Here is a 19,173-nt window from a genome sequence, read left to right on the forward strand (position 1 = left end):
GTTGTCTAGAAGTGCTTCTTCTGCTTTTGTTATAAATGGGATGTCCAATATAAGTAACTCTTTGTGTCCAAATTATTGAAAGAGAGAATATTTGAATAAAATGATTTTAATTCCAGGCTAAATACTGCTCATGCAAACCAGTAAAGCCATTTGACTATTTTGGCTCGCATACATTCTTGTTGGTTGGAGCCTATATAAAGCAGTTGTTACCCATTTTGAATATTAACCCATTTCACATGGGTGTCTTTTATTGCTAGACTTACATAGAACTACTTGAAAGCTTTCAATTTACACATTCAAGTTTGCCGAGGCCTAGGCTATTCAATGATTCTTAATCTATTTATTAGTTCTCCATACAATTGTTTTTCTCCTCCTAGAAGTACAATCTTCACATGTGAAATCTTCATATTTTCTGAATGTACCAAGCATGTCACTTATATTTTCTTTCATTATGACATTTCATGATCCGTTTGGTCAATTCTTGTTTTGTACTTTAATTTTTTTTTTTTTTTTTATTCTAGGGTGTCTGGGTGGCTTAGTTGATTAAGCGTCCAACTCCTTTAGATTCAGGTCATGATCTCACGAGTCTGTGAGATCGAGTCCCTGTCAGGCTCTGTGCTGACAGAGTGGAGCCGGCTTAGGATTCTCTCTCTCCCTCTCTGTCTGCCCCTCACTTCCCACCCCATCTCTTTCTCAAAAATAAACATTTAAAAAAATTATGCTATTGATCTTCCAGGTCACCAATTTGGGTGTCCTCGGGTGTTATGCCCTCCTTCAACTTATTTATTGAGTTGTTCAAGTATAAAATAAGGTTCTTTGTGTGTGTGTGGTGTTTTATGTTTGTTTTGCTGCAAACTACAAACCCCTTTTTGATGTTGCAATTAACTTTATTCCCTTACTGCTTTTTTGACTTTTCTGTTGTATTGTCTGTCTTTCTAAAAACCATTATCTAATCATGTCTTCTATCAATTCTGACTTACCTTCTGTTATTGTCATGCCAGCCTTTGGTCCACTGGTTGTTAGAGTGCCTAAGTGTCATCAGCAGGCTAGTAAGTGTTGAACGTGAGTGGTAAATATAAGAAACCAGCTAAAAGCTCCTTGCTGATAATGCTGGAGGAAGTCTCTCTGCCACCTTTACTACTTTAATTCCCACAGCCTCCATACTCATGGATATCTCAGCCAACACCCTTAACACTTTTTGATCGCTTTATGAGAGGAAGGCAAACTAGGAACATGAGCTGATGTACAACTTCCCACCATGAATTCAGAATCTACTGCTTTATGGTTCAAGGGCTTTATGATGCTGACCTAATAAGAGCATGACCAGAACAAAGAAAAAGAGCTCATACAAGTTTTGTTTTCCAGAACTTCCGGAAAGCACAAGCCTTCAATTACCCCTAGATATGTAGACTTTAGTGTACTTGCTCAAAAAGAACATTTTTAGCCCCTTAAAAGAGCAGAGATCATACGAACCTTAAAAAATGTGTAATTCAAGTGTCCATCTATTTTCTCAATCAATATGTTTACATGTTTGCCAAAAAATTACTGAGTGCCTACTCTATGTCAAACACAATAGGAGTCATAGAGATGCAGAAACATATGGTGACCTCACCCTCACAGAACCTAAAGTCGAGGGGAAGAAACAAACATCAAATTTAAAAGATATATAGAAGCTGAAATAGTATGCAAGCAAATGTAAAATATACATGTGAAATACCACGAGAAAGAGGTATACTGAACTCTGGGACACCTAATGGGCAGCTGCCACCTGGGAAGAGAGATGAAAGACAGTTTCATGGAGTAAGAGATATTTGGATCAAATAAAGAGGATATGTATGAGTTTCCTGGGCAAAGTATAGAGGGACCAGCATTGTAGGCTTAGAACTTAGAAGATAGTGAGTAGGCATTTAATGCAAATAACTTTGGAGGGATTAGTGGAAGCAAGAATGAGGGGGAGCTTTCTTAATTACAACAAAACTTTTGTTTATAGACTTAGAGCAAGCAATGAGAGTGACTGTGACATTTTAATCAGGGAGTGGCATAATCAGATTATTATTGTTTAGAGGAAAAATAAATCCATATAGAATATGGATTTGAGCAAGGGAGGCCAGCTGAAAGTCTACTATGGTATTCAAAAGAAAACATGTTAATGGCTGAAAGTAAGGTGCTGCTCGTCATGGAAATTGAGTTCAATTTGTGAAATTAGGAGGTAAAATCAATGCATATTTGATTTAGTGTATGAAGAAGAAGGAGGCACCAAGCATAATTTCTATGTAATTTTTTTCTTAAGTGGATGCATATTGGTTCACATTCATGACAAGTATGGAAATGTCATAAAACCAGTTTGGAAATGATAGTCTTATTATCAAGTATAAGCATTTTTTGGTTAAGTTTAAAATATCAAAAGGAAATAGAGAATAAGAAAAAAAGAGCATGAGGCTGGAGACATGTATTAGACATTCATCTCTGTATGGGTGGAACTGAAGTAACTGATAAAAGCTAGGACCACTAATTAATTTGAATGATGGCAGAATATAGATTTTAACTACACTAAAGAAGAAAACAAGCTTTCAAAGAGAGGAATTCATAAGGATAAAGACAAAGTAGGAGTGTTTGATATGAATAAAGCCAAAGGAAGACAGTTTAGAGAAAGAGAAAGAGATACATTCAAAAGTGTGCAAAATTTCCAGAGTCAAGTACAAGAAGGAAAAAGTCCCAATGGATTTAGTCACATCAAAGTGAGTTGTGATTTATTGAAATAATAGAACCAGAATCTGCTTTGCAAAAGGTTGATGAGTAAAAGGGAATTGAGAAGATAGAGACTGAATTTTAGAAAACTCAGTACCAGATTTCGAATGAGTCAGAGAAAGGAAAGTTCTGTATGATCTCACTTATATGTGGAATCCAAAAACAAACAAAACCAAACTCATAGATAAAGAAAACAGGTTGGTGGTTGCCAGAGCCAGGGAGTAGGAGTGGGTGAAATAGGTAAAAGTAGTCAAGAGTTACTGGTTTCTAGTTATGAAACAAATAAGTCATGGGATGTACATACAGCATGAGGACTATAGTTAATAGTACTGTATTGCATATTTGCTAAGACAGTAGAATTTAGAAGTTCTCTCGTCACAAGAAAAAAATTGCCATTAGGTGCGATGATGGATATTAACTAGACTTATTTGGCAATACCTGTACATATGAAATTATTTGTTATACACGTGAAATTAATATATGTCAATTTTAACTCAATAACTTTAAAAAAGAAGGTTTGATTCCATGAGCTTGGGCCTCAAAACTCCCACAAGTTAAGTCAAAACAATTATAGATTTCCCCTCATTTGTCTTCCATTTCTCAGGGATCACTGTCCTTACTTTCTTGATGTCTAGTGTCTTGAAAACTGTCTGGGCGTTGTATGGAAACCAATCTGACAATAAATTTCATACTAAAAAAAATGAAATGAAATTTTCTTCAAAGAAAAAAGAAAACTGCATATGCAGGTTTTTGTGTTTTGTGTATGTGTGTGTGTGTGTGGGGGGGTAGTTGTTTAGTTTTTATAAGTCATGTGCATGAGGGTAAACCTTATGTACTGATTCCTGATAATCTACCTTGGCTGAAAATGGAAGCTCCTGCCTATAGATTTTTGACAGACTAAAGGTAGCATGTGAAAAGTCACGAAAACCTCCAAGGTTTTGGCTTAAACTATTATAAATATGACTTTGCTATTAAACTGATAAGAACAGATACTAAACTTGATCTTAGCCAAACGGCCGAGAAGTGATATTATGACTTTGCTATTAATTGAGGCAGAAAGACTCCTTAATGATGTTCCTTAAATGGTGTTATTCTTTCCCCACAGTTCTCAAATCTGCCTGAAAATTAGAATCAGCTAGTGAGCTTCTTACAATACTCTTGAATTTCTCCCAAACCCTTACAGCAGAAGTTTTTTAGTGTGGCCCAAGGACACTGGTATCAGAAGATTTCCACATTATTCTCATGTTCAGTCATGGCTGGAAAGCAATGCTCTATACTATGCTTCTGTCACTTTAATATGATTATGAACCACTTAGGGAACTTATAAAATTCAAATTCTTATTCAGTTTTTCAAGGTGATAAACTTTGTATTTCTCACAATGTCCTAGCTGGTTCCAATGCTGCTGGTGCACATTTTGCACGCAAGCTACTGCTGCTATTCAAATCCATGACAGAGTGTAAAACATTTGTGTTAGCTATTCTGTATTAAAAAGATGTACGAAGTAAAAGATGTAATGGCTAATTAAGTTCGGCAGACAGTGAGTTAAACAAGGTTAGAGTTTTCTTTATTGCAAGATTTTTCATAGCTAATGCCCTCCTAAAGTTTCTTTTTCCCATACTCCGTTTTCATGGAGCATGTTACAGGATTAGCAATTTGCAAAACTCACTATCTTGTACTAATGTAGGAGTTGAGCTATCTTCAAATAATCTTTGCTACTTTCTTAAAAGCTTACAATTTTACTGAGACATCCGTTTAACTGATTTGTTTTCAGTTTCCTAATCTGATTCACAACTTGATGATTCTAATTTATTTACAAATGCAAGTAGGTTTTACAAAAAAAACCAAATTAATCAGGCTTTAGATTTTAAAGTGATAATGTACATACACATGATTCTTTGTTTATACTTAAAAAATGCTTTACAAGTGAATATACTTTTTCTTTGTTCTCTTCTATAGCTTCCCCATGCACACATTTTCCTATGATTTTCTTTGCATAATTTCATAGCATATTGTTTGTTGATGTATTTTTGTTAACCAATATTTTGTGAAACAATGAAATAAGAGAAAAATAATCTTGGGGCACCTGGGTGGCTCAGTGGGTTAAGCATCCAACTTCGGCTCAGGTCATGATCTCATGGTTTGTGGGTTCGAGCCCCTTGTCGGTCTCTGTGTTTACAGTTCAGAGCCTGGAGCCTGCTTTGGATTATGTGTCTCCCTCTCTCTCTGCCTCTCCCCCACTCATGCTCTGCCTCTCTCTGTCTCTCAAAAATAAATAAATGATAAATGTCATGATAACATGACAGCCCCAAACCTGTGGGATGCAGCAAAGGCAGACATAAGAGGAAAGTATACAGCAAGACAGGCCTTCCTTAAGAAGGAAGAATGGTCTAAAATTCATTGCCTCTTCAGAAGCTGAGTGATAAAACCCAAGCTTGCCAGGATTTACAGACCTAGAGGTAAACATAAACTCATTTTACATAGACACTCAAATGACAATGAGTCTTAGTTTCTCCTGCCTTATGTAGGAAGGACTTTGGCATCTCCCCTGATGCTCCTCACGCCACGATGTGTAGGGTCATAAATATTTTAAACTTCCCAAGAAGTTTATGTCTCACAAATACTCAGGTTCGTATTTTTTTATGTTCCAATCTCTTTTCTAGATGCATTGCTCATTGCGTGGATTTGCTGCTCTACCAGAGGCAGAGATCCAATTAAGGGACATCATCAACAGATGGATCAAGCTGTGGTATGAAGGGGGTGTGGATCCTGAGAGAGAATTGGTTAACCGACACCAGAGATACATGAAATGGACGGAAAATCAAAATGAATGTACATTAATTTAAATTTTCTATCCCATTATCTTCATTAATACGAGTTTACTGTGCTAAAACACTCTTGTTCAGCAATGTAAAATTCCAAAAAGTTTCATCCCAGGAACTTTTTGAAGGATACAGCAACTCTTCAATGGGAAGCATCAAATAATAGTTTACACCTTACAACTCTTTTAATACCTTACTACAAATCTTTGCCTGGCTGTTCTTACCAATTCTAAATTATTCCATCACAATTCTTATCCTAATTGAGCCCCTCCTCTGAAGTATCCTCCATAAACAAGACATCAAAATCTTAACAAATATCCCAACTTTGTCATTCTCTCTCAGATGTGTTGCTATGGCACTGTCAAAGTGGTGTTCTCATGTTAGAATGTGAATATTTTTCTTTTTCTGCACAAACAGGACTTTCAGACAGAGATAAAGAGCGCTCTATAATGATAAAGAAGCTATCTTTTTTTCCTAAAATCATTTACTTCTCATATTCTAAGGTGATAGTTTTGGAGCCATGTGTTTATATTTCAAATGGTAATAAAACCCAGAGCCAATGTTTACATTCTAAAATGTGAAAACCTAGGTGATTTTCCCCTTCTCTCCCTAAGAAAGGATTTGTTTACATTCCAAACTAAAAAAAGACCCATCTATCTCTACACAGACTGGAGTGAGGAGTGGGGTTACTATGCCAACACCTATATATTAAGCCTCTAATTTCAAAATTTTTATTCTTCTCCTATAGTATAGGTCCTCTCTACTCCCCTCCACATGCAGGTCTGTTTGACTCTCACCATGTTGCCTCCTGGAGGAAAATGGAGCATGGACAAACAGTACTAAGATATTCTATAAATAAATAATCAGTTTTGCCTTCGATCCAGAAACCTTGTATATACTGTCAGAATAAAATAAAATATAAATATATATTTACTCCTTATCATATAAGCATTAAAATTAGCCTCCTGTTACTAATAGGCTGTATTGGTGACATTTTTGAGAACCAGTATTCTATGGTGCTGAATTTCACAATGGTTTTGTGAAGAAAAAAAGGAAAACAGGAAAAGAGAGGAGAGGAGAGGAGAGAAGAGAAAAGTGAAAAAAGAAAAGAGAAAAGAAAAGAAAAGAAAAGAAAAGAAAAGAAAAGAAAAGAAAATCACCTCAGCTATTCAGTCTTTGCAAGCTCTGAAAGCACCTTGATGGTAGTAAAGCTTCAGAAAGCACCATGCTCCTTCATTGTTTGCTTCCTTCCCCTATTACCCTACAAAACCCCACATAATCCACAAGCAAGACATAGATATCAAGTTTTGCAAACTAATGCCTAAGGGATTAATCGATCCATTTATTACAGTAAAACTCCAACTAGGGCTCAGTAAAGACACCTTACTATAATCCGAAATATATCTATGGCCCAAATACCCCTACATGACACACAAGAGATTCAGGGCAATGAGTGACTCTCTACATCTCCAGCAAAATGTTAAGTTTTTTTTCAAAGCTTTTCAGATGGAACCATGTGTTATACTGTTATTCCTGACTTTGCCAGAAAATTTCAGTCAGCCTCCAAAAGTCTGTCCTATATTCCCTGTGCTCACTTTGTCCTCGAGCCTCTCTGCTGTCCTGCTATAATCCTAAATTCCCAGTATAAAAGTCATCCAAACACTGAAAGATCGCTTCCATGCTTCATCATTCTGGTTTGAAATTTCATAGATTTTAATGCAGTCTTATTTTTAACATGTAAAACTATATAAAACGTGGTGCTTCTTAAGTATTTATGTGTCTTACAAATTACTTTGGGTCTTGTCACATTGCAGATTGTGATTCAATAAGCCCAGGTAGGGTTTGCGTGCCTGTATTTCCCACAAGCTCCCAGGTGATGCTGCCATTGATGGTCTAAAGACTCCACATGAGGTAGCAAGGTGTTATAGAAAAACAAGCCTCCAGGAGAAGAGTTTGCACATTTCAATAAATGTAAGGAAGACCTTCTAACACAGGATGAGCTATTATTGATTAAAATGCGGAAGCCAACTGTGTAAAGATGAGAGAATTGCCCTTCAAAGGGAATTAGTGATAGCTGGATACTAAATCCTTGCCTTTACCTTCTCTTTTCCTCTGTTCTTTTCCTTCTTCTCTTCCCATTGTGTCTAAGTACCCATTCTTGTTTCTTCTTTTGCATTTCTGTACTAATATTTAATCTCCTTTTATCCCCTTCCATTCAACTTCTAAGAAATGATTTTTCTATTTCTGCTTATTACTTTCAGGTTAATTTCCAAATTGTCTTGCTAAGCTCTGCATGGTTCCATCTAACTAGCCCACATTCAGGATGATCTCATAAAGAAATGGGCTATCAATATTGCATAATCATTTTTGAGGGGCATTAAAAAGATCATAGCATTGTGAGTTATGCTAGACCAAAAGATACATAATATTCTCTAACAGTAAGCTTCCCCAAGTGTAGCTTAAGCAAGTCTGTTGTTTTTATTTTTGTCTAAATGTTTTTACTTAAAACAAATCATTGTGCCAAGAAAGAGCTGACTTTCCCCATTCCAAATTAAAACACACCACAATAGGGGCAAATGTGGTGTGGTAGGATTGGTCCACTATGTGAATGGATATCCTTCTACTCACTGTGGTTGGGGCAACTTAATTCATCAGCAGTCATTCTTACACAACGTATCAACCCCAAAGTATTAATGTCACACAAAAGGAAGTGGTCTTAATATCATGAATGGGGCAGTATGTTCTACAAATGCTAAAATGTAGAAGCACGAACACAAAAATTAAATAGTTCGGATAATTTTCCATTTCTGCTTACTCCTGTAATAAAAAGTAGTGTTGGGGTCTGACACCTAGATTTGGTTTTTATTCTGGCCATTTACAAAGTGTTTCCCCATCTGACTTGTATCAGTAGGGTTATGGATAAAAGTTCATTAACTTTAAAAAAAATAGTGTTTATTTACTTTTGAGAAAGAGAGAGAGCGAGAGAGCACACAAGCAAGGAAGGAGCAGAGAGAAAGGGAGACACAGAATTCAAAGCAGGCTCCAGGCTCTGAGCTGTCAGCACAGAGCCCGATGCGAGGCTCAAACTCATGAACTGTGAGATCATGACCTGAGCTGAAGTCAGACGCTCAACCGATGGAGCCACCCAGATGCCCCAACTTTTTTTTTAATTTTAGAGAGAGAGAGCATGTGAGTCAGGGAGAGAAGTGGAGGGGGATGGAGAGAGAGACAGAGACAGAGACAGAGAAGGAGAGAGAATCTTAAGTAGGCTCCATGCTCGGGGCAGAGCTCAATGTGGAGCTCTATCCTACAACCTTGCAATCATGACCTGAGCCAAAATCAAAAGTTGAACACTCAACCAATGGAGCCACCCAGGTACCCCAAAAGTTCATTCACTATGGAGAGAGGTGTAACTACTCCTTCCTCCTCTACTTGTTTTCATGCTCATGTTCTTTGGGGTGGTTGCTATCTGAGTCTTTTATAGCCACTTGGCTATTTGGCTTCTTCCAAAAACTTGTCCACATCAAAAGGACCTTCCTCAAACTGAACTGGTCCTTCTCGGCCTCTTTGTCTGTGGTCCAAACCAGAAAACTCCTTATTGAGAACAACTCTGTTGGTCTTTATTCTGGCTTCTAGGTCATCACCATACCTGACCTTGTCCAGAATTTTACTGGGCCTGTAAATATTCTGCATCATTATCTTTGATACCTCTGCAGACTTGATCACAAATGTTGTAAATTTCATTTTTTACACCTGTAAAAATACTGTCCATACCCTTGGATTGCTTGAAGGGCTCTTGGTCATACTGAACGTCATTGGACATCTGAGGATTGGGCACATGAAGAACGATGACGTCACTGATACCTCGATTTTCATTTGTCTGTAGTTTTGACCTCTTATTAGGAGCTTCCCTGGAAAGATTCCAGTCATGTGGTCTGTCTTTTTACCTGTAATTCCAGATTTCATCCCTCCCATGGGTCTCCCAATCCTCTTTTTTCACATGGGTTTTGACCCCAGCTCTTCTCTCACTGGCTTTCTGGGATGTTTCTCTAAGATTCTCTCCATGTTTCTTCTTTTCTTTTTGAGCCATCTCTCTCTCTACTTGAGAATGCATTTTTACAGCTTCATGAACATTCTGGCCAGCAATATAGTGGGCTTCTGCCAGCTTGGCAATGTTCTCATTGAGACGAAATGTCTGCAACCCTCTTCTTCTCGCAGCCAAACATTTGTCTAATGGAATTGTACAACCCTTTGCATTTTTCCGGTTTGAAATATAAGGAGGAATCTTCCATTCTTATGGCTCCTTCATGGTCATCTTTTGGCTAGTAGAATGCATGACAGGCACAGGAGGAGAAGGTGGTCCTTGGGGAGCTTTCTTATTAATCTTGAACCTTGGAGGTTCCACTGGATCTGTCAGCATTCTCACCATCCAAATAACTCTGTTTAGCTCCAGAATCGAAAGCCACTCTTGGTTGAGATGGTGAGTATCAAATACACGGAACAGCAGCTAGTTTATTAGCTGCTCACACTGGCATGGCTGCAGCAACCTTCTATGATACAGATTTTTCTAGGGCTACCCTTGTCTTTTCTGTTAGTTCTTTAATGGCTTCTTCATCAGGTCTTTGCAGGTCTGGATCATCTGCATTCATGGCTTCCTTGGGAACCAGGTCACTGTACTTGCCATAAATAACCTTGTCGTTTGACTGTCCTGGCTGAGCAATTGCATTATATTTAAATTTCCTTCAGGATCTACCTAAATGGCCTGTGCATTTGACATTTTTTTTTCTTTCATCACATATCTAGTGGATACTGGGCAATATAGGTCTCTGGAAAAGTACCTCCATCTCCAAAATCCTCTAATAATCACAGTATCCAGTTTTTCTGGTACCCCATATGGTCTTTGAGAGACCAGAGAGGTCCGTCGTGATCTCTGGGATCTTCCCTTTTCTTCAGCCTCAAGCTGGTCCTAAGATAGCTGAGTAGGTGAAGGTAAAAAGCTGGTAAACATCTTGTTCTTCTTTCAGAGTGAACCGTAATGATTTTTTTTTAGATGTTCTCTACTGTATCATCTTACCTACTATCTTCAACACATACACATACACACATAATTTTATTATAAACATTGTATTAGCTTTACTGAAGCCATTTTACAGGAATATTGTTTTTCAAAAAAAGAAACATTCTGAACTTATTGCTGTTTTGATCTTTTATTTCTTTTTTTGTGTTTCTTCTTTTATTTTAACGTATTTTATACAGATACAGGGACAAGAGTTAAAATGTGAAATAAATTTTCTGGAAATAGATTGTCTTGTTTGGAGAGCATAAATAAATCCGAGTACTATAATTTCTTTTCTAGTTGAAGTAGAAAAGGGGTATATAAGTTAAAGTTATGAGATAAAACTAGTTTTTTATGGTATTAATTTTTTTCCTTATTTTGGCTTTTTGCTACATTCCTGTCTGGTGACTAAGAAGAAAAGTAGAGGAAGCTTGCAAGGAAAATCAGCTATAGAGACCGTGAGATCATCAGTATAGAAGATAAAAACAACTACCAGGTTTTAAAAGGTGGAGAGGGCAACACATGCTTAGAGAAAAATAATAAACTAGTTGAATAGAACTAGGTTCTAGAGAAGTGAAAATTTAGGAGTAGCAGATATGCAATTGATAAGAAAAATTAACATATACCTTAATTTTTAATGTTATTGTTCGTAATTTTCTACCTTTGTTCTTATATTTTTTTTTCTTGGCTAATATTCAAACTGAAAACAGTTTCCTACAGTGAATTAGGTGCTATGCATAGCATAGAACTGGGGATGCTGTGCACTGGTTCATTGAATTTACAATCCAAGTTAATATTATTGTGTAATGCTTCAGTGAGTGTGGTATACCTAAGAGGCAAATAAACTCTATCAGGCACCAAAGTGTCATTTCCTGTACCAGAAGCAGTAACAGAAATGGAACCCCAGTGTTCTGGAAGAAGATGTTTGTCTCTCGTGGGTGATCATGAGAAACTAATTTGCTCACAGTAGATTGGATGATGATTGTGGCAGATTTGTCTTTACTTCTTTTTATTAAGGGCACAAGATCACAAAATTACCATTTGTATACTTGGGAAAACCAAAGATAACATTCAAATATAAAAAGAAAACACACATATCTACATACACTAACACATGGTCAGAATAAATGCATTGTCAAGCCTCAAACTTAGTGTTTTTCTGATGTATTTTAGTTTTTACTTCAGTATTAGAGTTCATCAGATATATTAAAGATATATATGTGAAAGACTAACTGTTTCTTGGAATGCCTAAATCAAAAAAAGAAAAAGAAAAAAAAAACTATGAATTTATGAATAGGAACAAGAAACTGTAATCTACTTGACTTTGGAGTTGACATCGGGGATGTATAGATAAATCCAAGGGTATGCTTAATTTAACTCAAAACAATATTATTTAGATCTGTCAAATGAAGAGGTTTATAATTAAAACAATAATTTTACCATGGGAAGTATGTATACTGTCTGTTTAATTGTGAACCCACTGCTTATAATATTGTTTCACTGATTTTCTGAGACAGAGATCCCCAAATGCCTTGGCCATTTATTGTTCTTTTTTGTATACCCATGGGATAGGTAGCAATAAATGAGGAGACTATGCCTCTTAAATCATTTCACAAAATGTTCAGATAATTTCTACCCAGGAATAAAAGGACAGAACTAACATGCATAACATAAATACTATTAGATAGCAACTCTGATAGGTCATTTACATATGATATCTTATATAATTGCTTAGAAGTAAATTAATCTACACATTATCATTTTGGAATGTGAAGCTTAAATAATCATTGAGCTGGCATCTGTATGTTGTGTGAACATGCTGTTCACACTTGGTCCTGTCTACTACTCTTTTTTCCTTTAGATATATTATAGATATTAAGAATAATTGCAAACTAAAAACAAAAAAGATAGATGATAGGAAAAATGAGTGTGCAGATGAGAACCACAAAACATATGAATGCAAAAATTTCAGAACAGTGTATTTAAAAGGCAAATAAGTTCATAAAATATTATTTCTTAAATGGATTATATTATCAAAATTGATTGAGCAAAGCTCACAAAAGTATACTTAGCACATTTTTCATTAATTATAATAGCATAGCCCCTTGTCCTCCCTCTCTCTCTCTCTCTCTCTCAAAATAAACATTTAAACAAAAGATGCAAGAGGCTGGTGGTTAAAGGTGCCAAATGGGAAGTGGGCTGCCTGGGTTTGAATTCCAGATCTTTCTCATAGCATCTGTGTGACAGTGGGCATTGTAAGAATTCCTGTCTCCTCAGGTTACTGAGTAGCCTGGATTAAACGGGTTAAAACTCATGAAGCCCACAGATCAGTCACTGACACATAGCAAGTGGTCAGTAACAAATAACTGCTGACGTGCTAATAGCCGTCTGGCTCGTCCACACAGGGTCTGCTCCAGGACCCCCAGAGCATGCATTTTTTTGAAAAATAATTTCTTATTTTCACTTACATAAATAATGCTTTTTGAGGGATTTCAAGGATTTAAAATATATATATAATTAATGATTTATAGTCATTTTACTTTTCAATGTTATCTTTTATAATATATTTCACACTGCTCTAATGTTTTATATGAATTAAAAACTTGATTGATTCTTGGAATATCATATAAATTGCCTTTAAATATTTTTTTAATGTTTATTTATTTTTGAGAGAGAAGAGACAGAGAGTGAGAACACAAGCAAGGGAGGGGCAGAGAGAGAGAGGGAGACACAGAATCGGAAGCAGGTTCCAGGCTCTGAGCTATCAGCACAGAGCCCAACGTGGGGCTCAAACTCATGAACTGTGAGATCATGACCTGAGCTGAAGTCGGACACTCAACCAACTGAGCCACCCAGGTGCCCCTAAAGGTTTGTAGTTTCAAGATGTATTTATTACAAAGTAAATTAAAAGAACTTTGTAAATTGCACATAAACACGATTGTTTAATTTGTCACAGCACATTTAAAGCATTCAATAGCAGTCAGAAAAGCTCTAAAATTACTGCAACTGTAGATATACAGATACCATTGTTCTAGCAAATAATTGTAAATCAGCGTATTTTATTACTTGCCAATCTCAATAGCTAAATTTTATAACAAGTAATTTTTCTTTTCTACTACCCTTATTTTAAACTACTAGTAAAGGAAAATACAGATTTTATAATTTGAGAGTACACCTTTTTACTCTGATGTTTAACCAAAATCATTAAATGTTCATTTCTAAGTATACTTAATGAATACTTGAGTAGAAGTAATGAGTTCCTTAAATATGCCTGACTTTAAGCGGCCGATTTTTACCATTTCTGCAGTTGTAATAAATATCCATTTCTGTTCACCCAGAAGAAATAATTTCTGGCAAATCTCTTCTAAATTCAAATGTATGTTGATCTTATTTACTAAATCTTACTTAACAATAAACAGTAACAACCAACACTAACAACAATAATAAAATTTATGACTTGGCTGCCCCACCATTTAATTGGATATAATCTTTAATTATTGAAACTAATCACCGTCTATACAAAATCCATTATATTTTTTGTTTGTGGCTTCTGTATTTTACTGCATTATTCAAGCAATCTATCATCAGAAGTAAAAGAAGTATGAATAAAGCACATACATTGTCTCATTGAATGGATATATTGAAAACAAAATTTAACTCAACTCTGATTTCCTTTCATATTTCAAACAAATGAACCAATTCATTGCTGGCTTAAGTACTTCTATGAATTAAATCACAATTATTAGCATATGTTGCCTGACTGAGGAGTGTCGGCTGATACAGGAGTATCATAATGAATCCAAAATAAATCTAAAGGTATTTGTAAAATATTTACAAACTATTACCATCCAGAATTGTTGCTAATTATCTTCTATTATAAGAAAAGCTAATGGGCACTTTTATCAATTATCTGTGATGTTTCCAAAAATTCTAACCTATATAATTCTGGGTATCAGAAATGTTGCTTAAATTGTTCAAGTTTTAACCATTTGCAGGTGGAGGGGTCAGACATGATTCCAAACTTCTCAAGATGTAGTATTTGCAAACATTTGTGCATGTGTTATGCTTCTGCAGGGTTTCTCATTCTCCTGATAAGTACACTTAGTACTTAGTCATCATATAGCACAAACACGAATGCATGTAGCCTAGATGTCTATGAAAATGAGCCTTTTATCTATCCATCTTTACATATAGTGTTCTAGTTTTCATTTCTGAATTTCATCTAGATGCTTTACTGCCTCTATTATTTCTTTGAAAAATATGCTATTAAAGAAATGAAAGTATATGTATATTTGACAAGTCAAAAGTTAATTCAGAGTTAGATGGTGGAGTAGTAGGGGGACTCTGGGCTTGCCTCATCCCTTGAATACAGCTAGATCAACATCAAATCATTTTGAACACCTAGGAAATCCATCTGAGGATTGGGAGAAAGGTCTGCACAATTTGAGAGAGGGAGGGAGGGAGGGAGGGAGAGAGAGAGAGAGAGAGAGAGAGAACTTGGCAGGTATGAGGTGCAGAGGCATGAATTGGGGGAGATAAAAGCTTTAGTGCCACAGAGGGTAGGGAGCCCTTTTCATGAAGAGAAGCAAAGAAGGGGAGAAAGCATCACATTGGATTTGTGCATGAAAATCACCACCCCCCTCCCAAATCACTGACTGGGGAATAGGGAGGAAAAGACTACCACAAGTTTTTGCAAACAGTTGAGCTCAAATATTGAGGTTTTGAAAGTTGGTGCCACTCACTGAAGTTGATCCAGGCAGACAGTGGTGCTCCTGGGGAGAAGGAGGGCTGAGGCCCGGGAGTGGACAGCAGACAGTGTAGTGTGGGGATCCACTGGGTGGCACTGGGAGACAATATTCCTTTTCCTAGAGTGCATTTGGAAGAGGGTATATTGATTCTCCAAAGACAAAAGACCTGGCTGAGTCTTTGAATAGCACTTCAAAGATAGGGGACCAAGGTGTGCCCAGAGGGTGGATAACCTGATCACAGCTTCTCGCTGTGCTTCACCATAAATTTCAGGCACCTGTGCAGCCATGTGATTGCTTTCCTGGGACAGAACAGTGCCAGCACAGTGCTGTAAAGCTCTTCCCCAGAGGAGGGTAGTGGGTCCGTACCTTGCCAGTTCCTTAAGAGTTAGAGTCCTGAATTCCCACAGCACGCCAGAGAGAAAACACTGTGGCACCACGTTAAAAGCCCAGACACAGGAGTTGAGAGTGAGGACCTGACAGAAACTGAGAACTCAGAAAAGGAGATTGCTCACTCATCTGTGAGGGTTTTCTGGAACGGCAGCTGGTGAGAAATCCCTGCCCTGGGGATGAGAGAGAGGGGTGGCGCCATCTTCCCCCAGTTTACAAGCACTGTGGGACTTCAGTGAGCAACACAGTGCCCCAGTGGAGGCTGGAGGCCTCCCTGTGCCCTGCAGGGGCATCTTTCCTAGGGAAGGTCTGACTACCAGCCAGGATAGTGGGCCTCTCCCCCAGAAGACCAACATAGGACCCCCACATGCACCAAGACTACTGAACATAGAGTGCTCCAAAGCGTTGGCTTTAGTTCTTTATTTTTTTAAATTTTTTTTTTAAATCAGGCTTACAGTTTTTTGTTTTGTGTTTATTTGTTTTTGTTTCTGTTTTTTCATTTCCTTTCTCTGTTTTTGGGAGATCAGGCTTTCTTTCTTTCTTTCTTTCTTTCTTTCTTTCTTTCTTTCTTTCTTTCTTTCTTTTCCTTCCTTCTTTCCTTCCTTCCTTCCTTCCTTCCTTCCTTCCTTTTTCTTTGGAATAAGGCTTATAGTTTTTCGTTTGCTTGCCTTCTTTTGTTCCTTTTCCTTTTATCTTTTTTTAGAACAGGTTTTTTTTTTTCAACATTTATTTATTTTTGGGACAGAGAGAGACAGAGCATGAACAGGGGAGGGGCAGAGAGAGAGGGAGACACAGAATCGGAAACAGGCTCCAGGCTCTGAGCCATCAGCCCAGAGCCCGACGCGGGGCTCGAACTCACGGACTGTGAGATCGTGACCTGGCTGAAGTTGGACGCTTAACCGACTGCGCCACCCAGGCGCCCCAGTTTTTTTTTTTTTTAATTTTTAATGAGGCTTATTTTAAGAAACAAGCCAAGCACACCTAGTTAAAGGTACAAACACTGCCCACTACAAGCAAGGAGGAACTCTGCAGAGGACTGACATAGAGGAAAGAACAGCCAAATCACAATAGCAGAGTGCACATAGCATACACCAGAAACACTTCCTGAAGTGCCAGGACCTGAACAGTGTATGGCCCCTTCTTAACATAGCATTACTCTCAGGAACAGGAAACATAAGAAACTTTAATTACAGACAAAAGACAGAAACCTAGATAAAATGACAAGATGGAGGAATTCTCCCCAAAAGAGAGATCAAGTAGAAACCACAGCCAGGGATTTTCTCAAAAGAGATATAAACCATATATCTGAACAAGTTTTAGAACAGCAGTCATAAGAATAGTAGCTGGGCTTGAAAGAAGCATAAAGGACAAGAGAGAAAGACTTGTTGAAGAGATAAAAGACTGAAAAACTAGTCAGGCTGAAATAAAAAATGCTATCCCTGAGAAATAAAACTGACTGATGCAATTACAATGAGGATGGAAAAGCAGAGGAAAGAATAAGTGATATAAGAAGATAAAATTATAGACAATAATGAAGCTGAAAAGAAGAGGGAAAGAAAACTATTGGATCATTAATAGAGACTTAGGGAACTCTGTGTTTCCATGAAGAGCAATAATGTCCTTACCATAAGAGTCCCAGAGGGAGAATAACAGGAAAAGGGAGTAGAAAGTTTATTTAAACTTAATTATAGTTGAGAACTTTTCTAATCTGGGGAAGTAAACAGGCATTCAAGTCCAAGAGGCACAGAGAACTCCCCAAAAATAAATACAATAAATAAATAAATAAATAAATAATAAATAGATAGATAGATAGATAGATAAATGTTAAAACAAAGATATATCATAGTGAACTTGCAAAATACAGAGACAAAGAGAGAATTCTGAAAGCACCTATGAACAAAAGGCCCTTAACCTACAAGGGAATACAGATCAGGTTTGCAGCAGACCTATCCACAGAAACTTGGCAGACCTGAAGGGAGTGGCATGATATATTCAATGTGCTAAATGAGAAAAATATGCAGCCAAGAATATTTTATCCAGCAAGACTGTGATATAGAATAGAAGGAGAGATAAAGAGTTTACAAAACAAACAAAAACTAAAGGAGTTCACGAACACTAAACCAACTCTGCAAGAATTATTAAAAGGGACACTTTTAGTGGGCAAGTGAGGCCAAAAGTGACAAAGACTAGAAAGGAACAGACACAATCTACAGGAACAGAGACTTTACAGGTAATACAATGGTACTAAATCCATATCTATCAATAACTACTCTAAAGATAAATGAATAAATGGACTAAATGTACCAATCAAAAGACATAGGGTATCAGAATGGATAAAAAAAATACCTATTGATATGCTTCTTGTAAGAGACCATTTTATATCCAAAGAAACTTCCAGATTGAAAATGAGGGGATGGAGAATCATTTGTCATGCTAAGAATATGAAAAGAAAGCTGAAGTAGCCACATTTGTACCAAACAAACTCGATTTTAAACCAAACACTGTAACAAAAGATGAAGAAGTGCACTGTATCATAATTAAGGGGTCTATATAACAAGATCTGGCAATTATAAATATTTATGCCCCCAACCTGGAAGTAGTCCAGCCAAATATATAAGTCAATTAATAACAAATTTAAAGAAACTCATTGAAATAATACAAAAATAGTAAGGCACTTTAACAGACAAATCATCTAAGCAGAAGATCAATAAGGAAGAAATGACTTGAATGACACACTGGAACAGATGTCCTTAACAGATATATTTAGAGCATTTGATCGTAAAGAAGCAAAATACACATTCTCTTTGTGTGCCCATGGAACATTCTCCAAAATAGACCACATACTGGGACACAAATCAGGCCTCAACCAGTACAAAAAGACTGAGATCATACCATGTATCTTTTCAGACTGCAACACTATAAAACTAGAAGTCAGCAACAAGAAAAAAACTTGTGAAGGCCACAAATACATGGAGGTTAAAGAACATCCTACTAAGGAGGGGCACCTAGGTGGCTCAGTCCATTAAGCATCTGACTTCAGCTCAGGTCATGATCTCTCAGACTCAGTTCATTGGCAGCTCAGTGCCTGGAGCTGGCTTCTGTATTCTGTGTCTCACTCTCTCTCTTCCTCTCCAAAAGTAAATAAACATTAAAAAAAAAAGAACAGGGGTGCCTGGGTGGCGCAGTCAGTTAAGCGTCCGACTTCAGCCAGGTCACGATCTCGCGGCCCGTGAGTTCGAGCCCCGCGTCAGGCTCTGGGCTGATGGCTCAGAGCCTGGAGCCTGTTTCCGATTCTGTGTCTCCCTCTCTCTCTGCCCCTCCCCTGTTCATGCTCTGTCTGTCTCTGTCCCAAAAATAAAAAAAAAAAAAAAAAAAAAAAGAACATCCTACTAAGGAATGAATTGGTAAGCCAGT

General features: G+C 37.2%; 2 pseudogenes; both read right to left on the reverse strand.

Moving 5' to 3' along the window:
• Positions 1-3,615: 3,615 nt before the first annotated feature.
• LOC125165103 (uncharacterized) lies at positions 3,616-3,776 on the reverse strand (annotated as a pseudogene).
• A 5,180-nt stretch (positions 3,777-8,956) lies between these two features.
• LOC125164809 (SNW domain-containing protein 1-like) lies at positions 8,957-10,576 on the reverse strand (annotated as a pseudogene).
• Positions 10,577-19,173: the final 8,597 nt, after the last annotated feature.

This window comes from Prionailurus viverrinus, chromosome B1 (genome assembly GCF_022837055.1).
Source record: "Prionailurus viverrinus isolate Anna chromosome B1, UM_Priviv_1.0, whole genome shotgun sequence".
Taxonomy (NCBI): domain Eukaryota; kingdom Metazoa; phylum Chordata; class Mammalia; order Carnivora; family Felidae; genus Prionailurus; species Prionailurus viverrinus.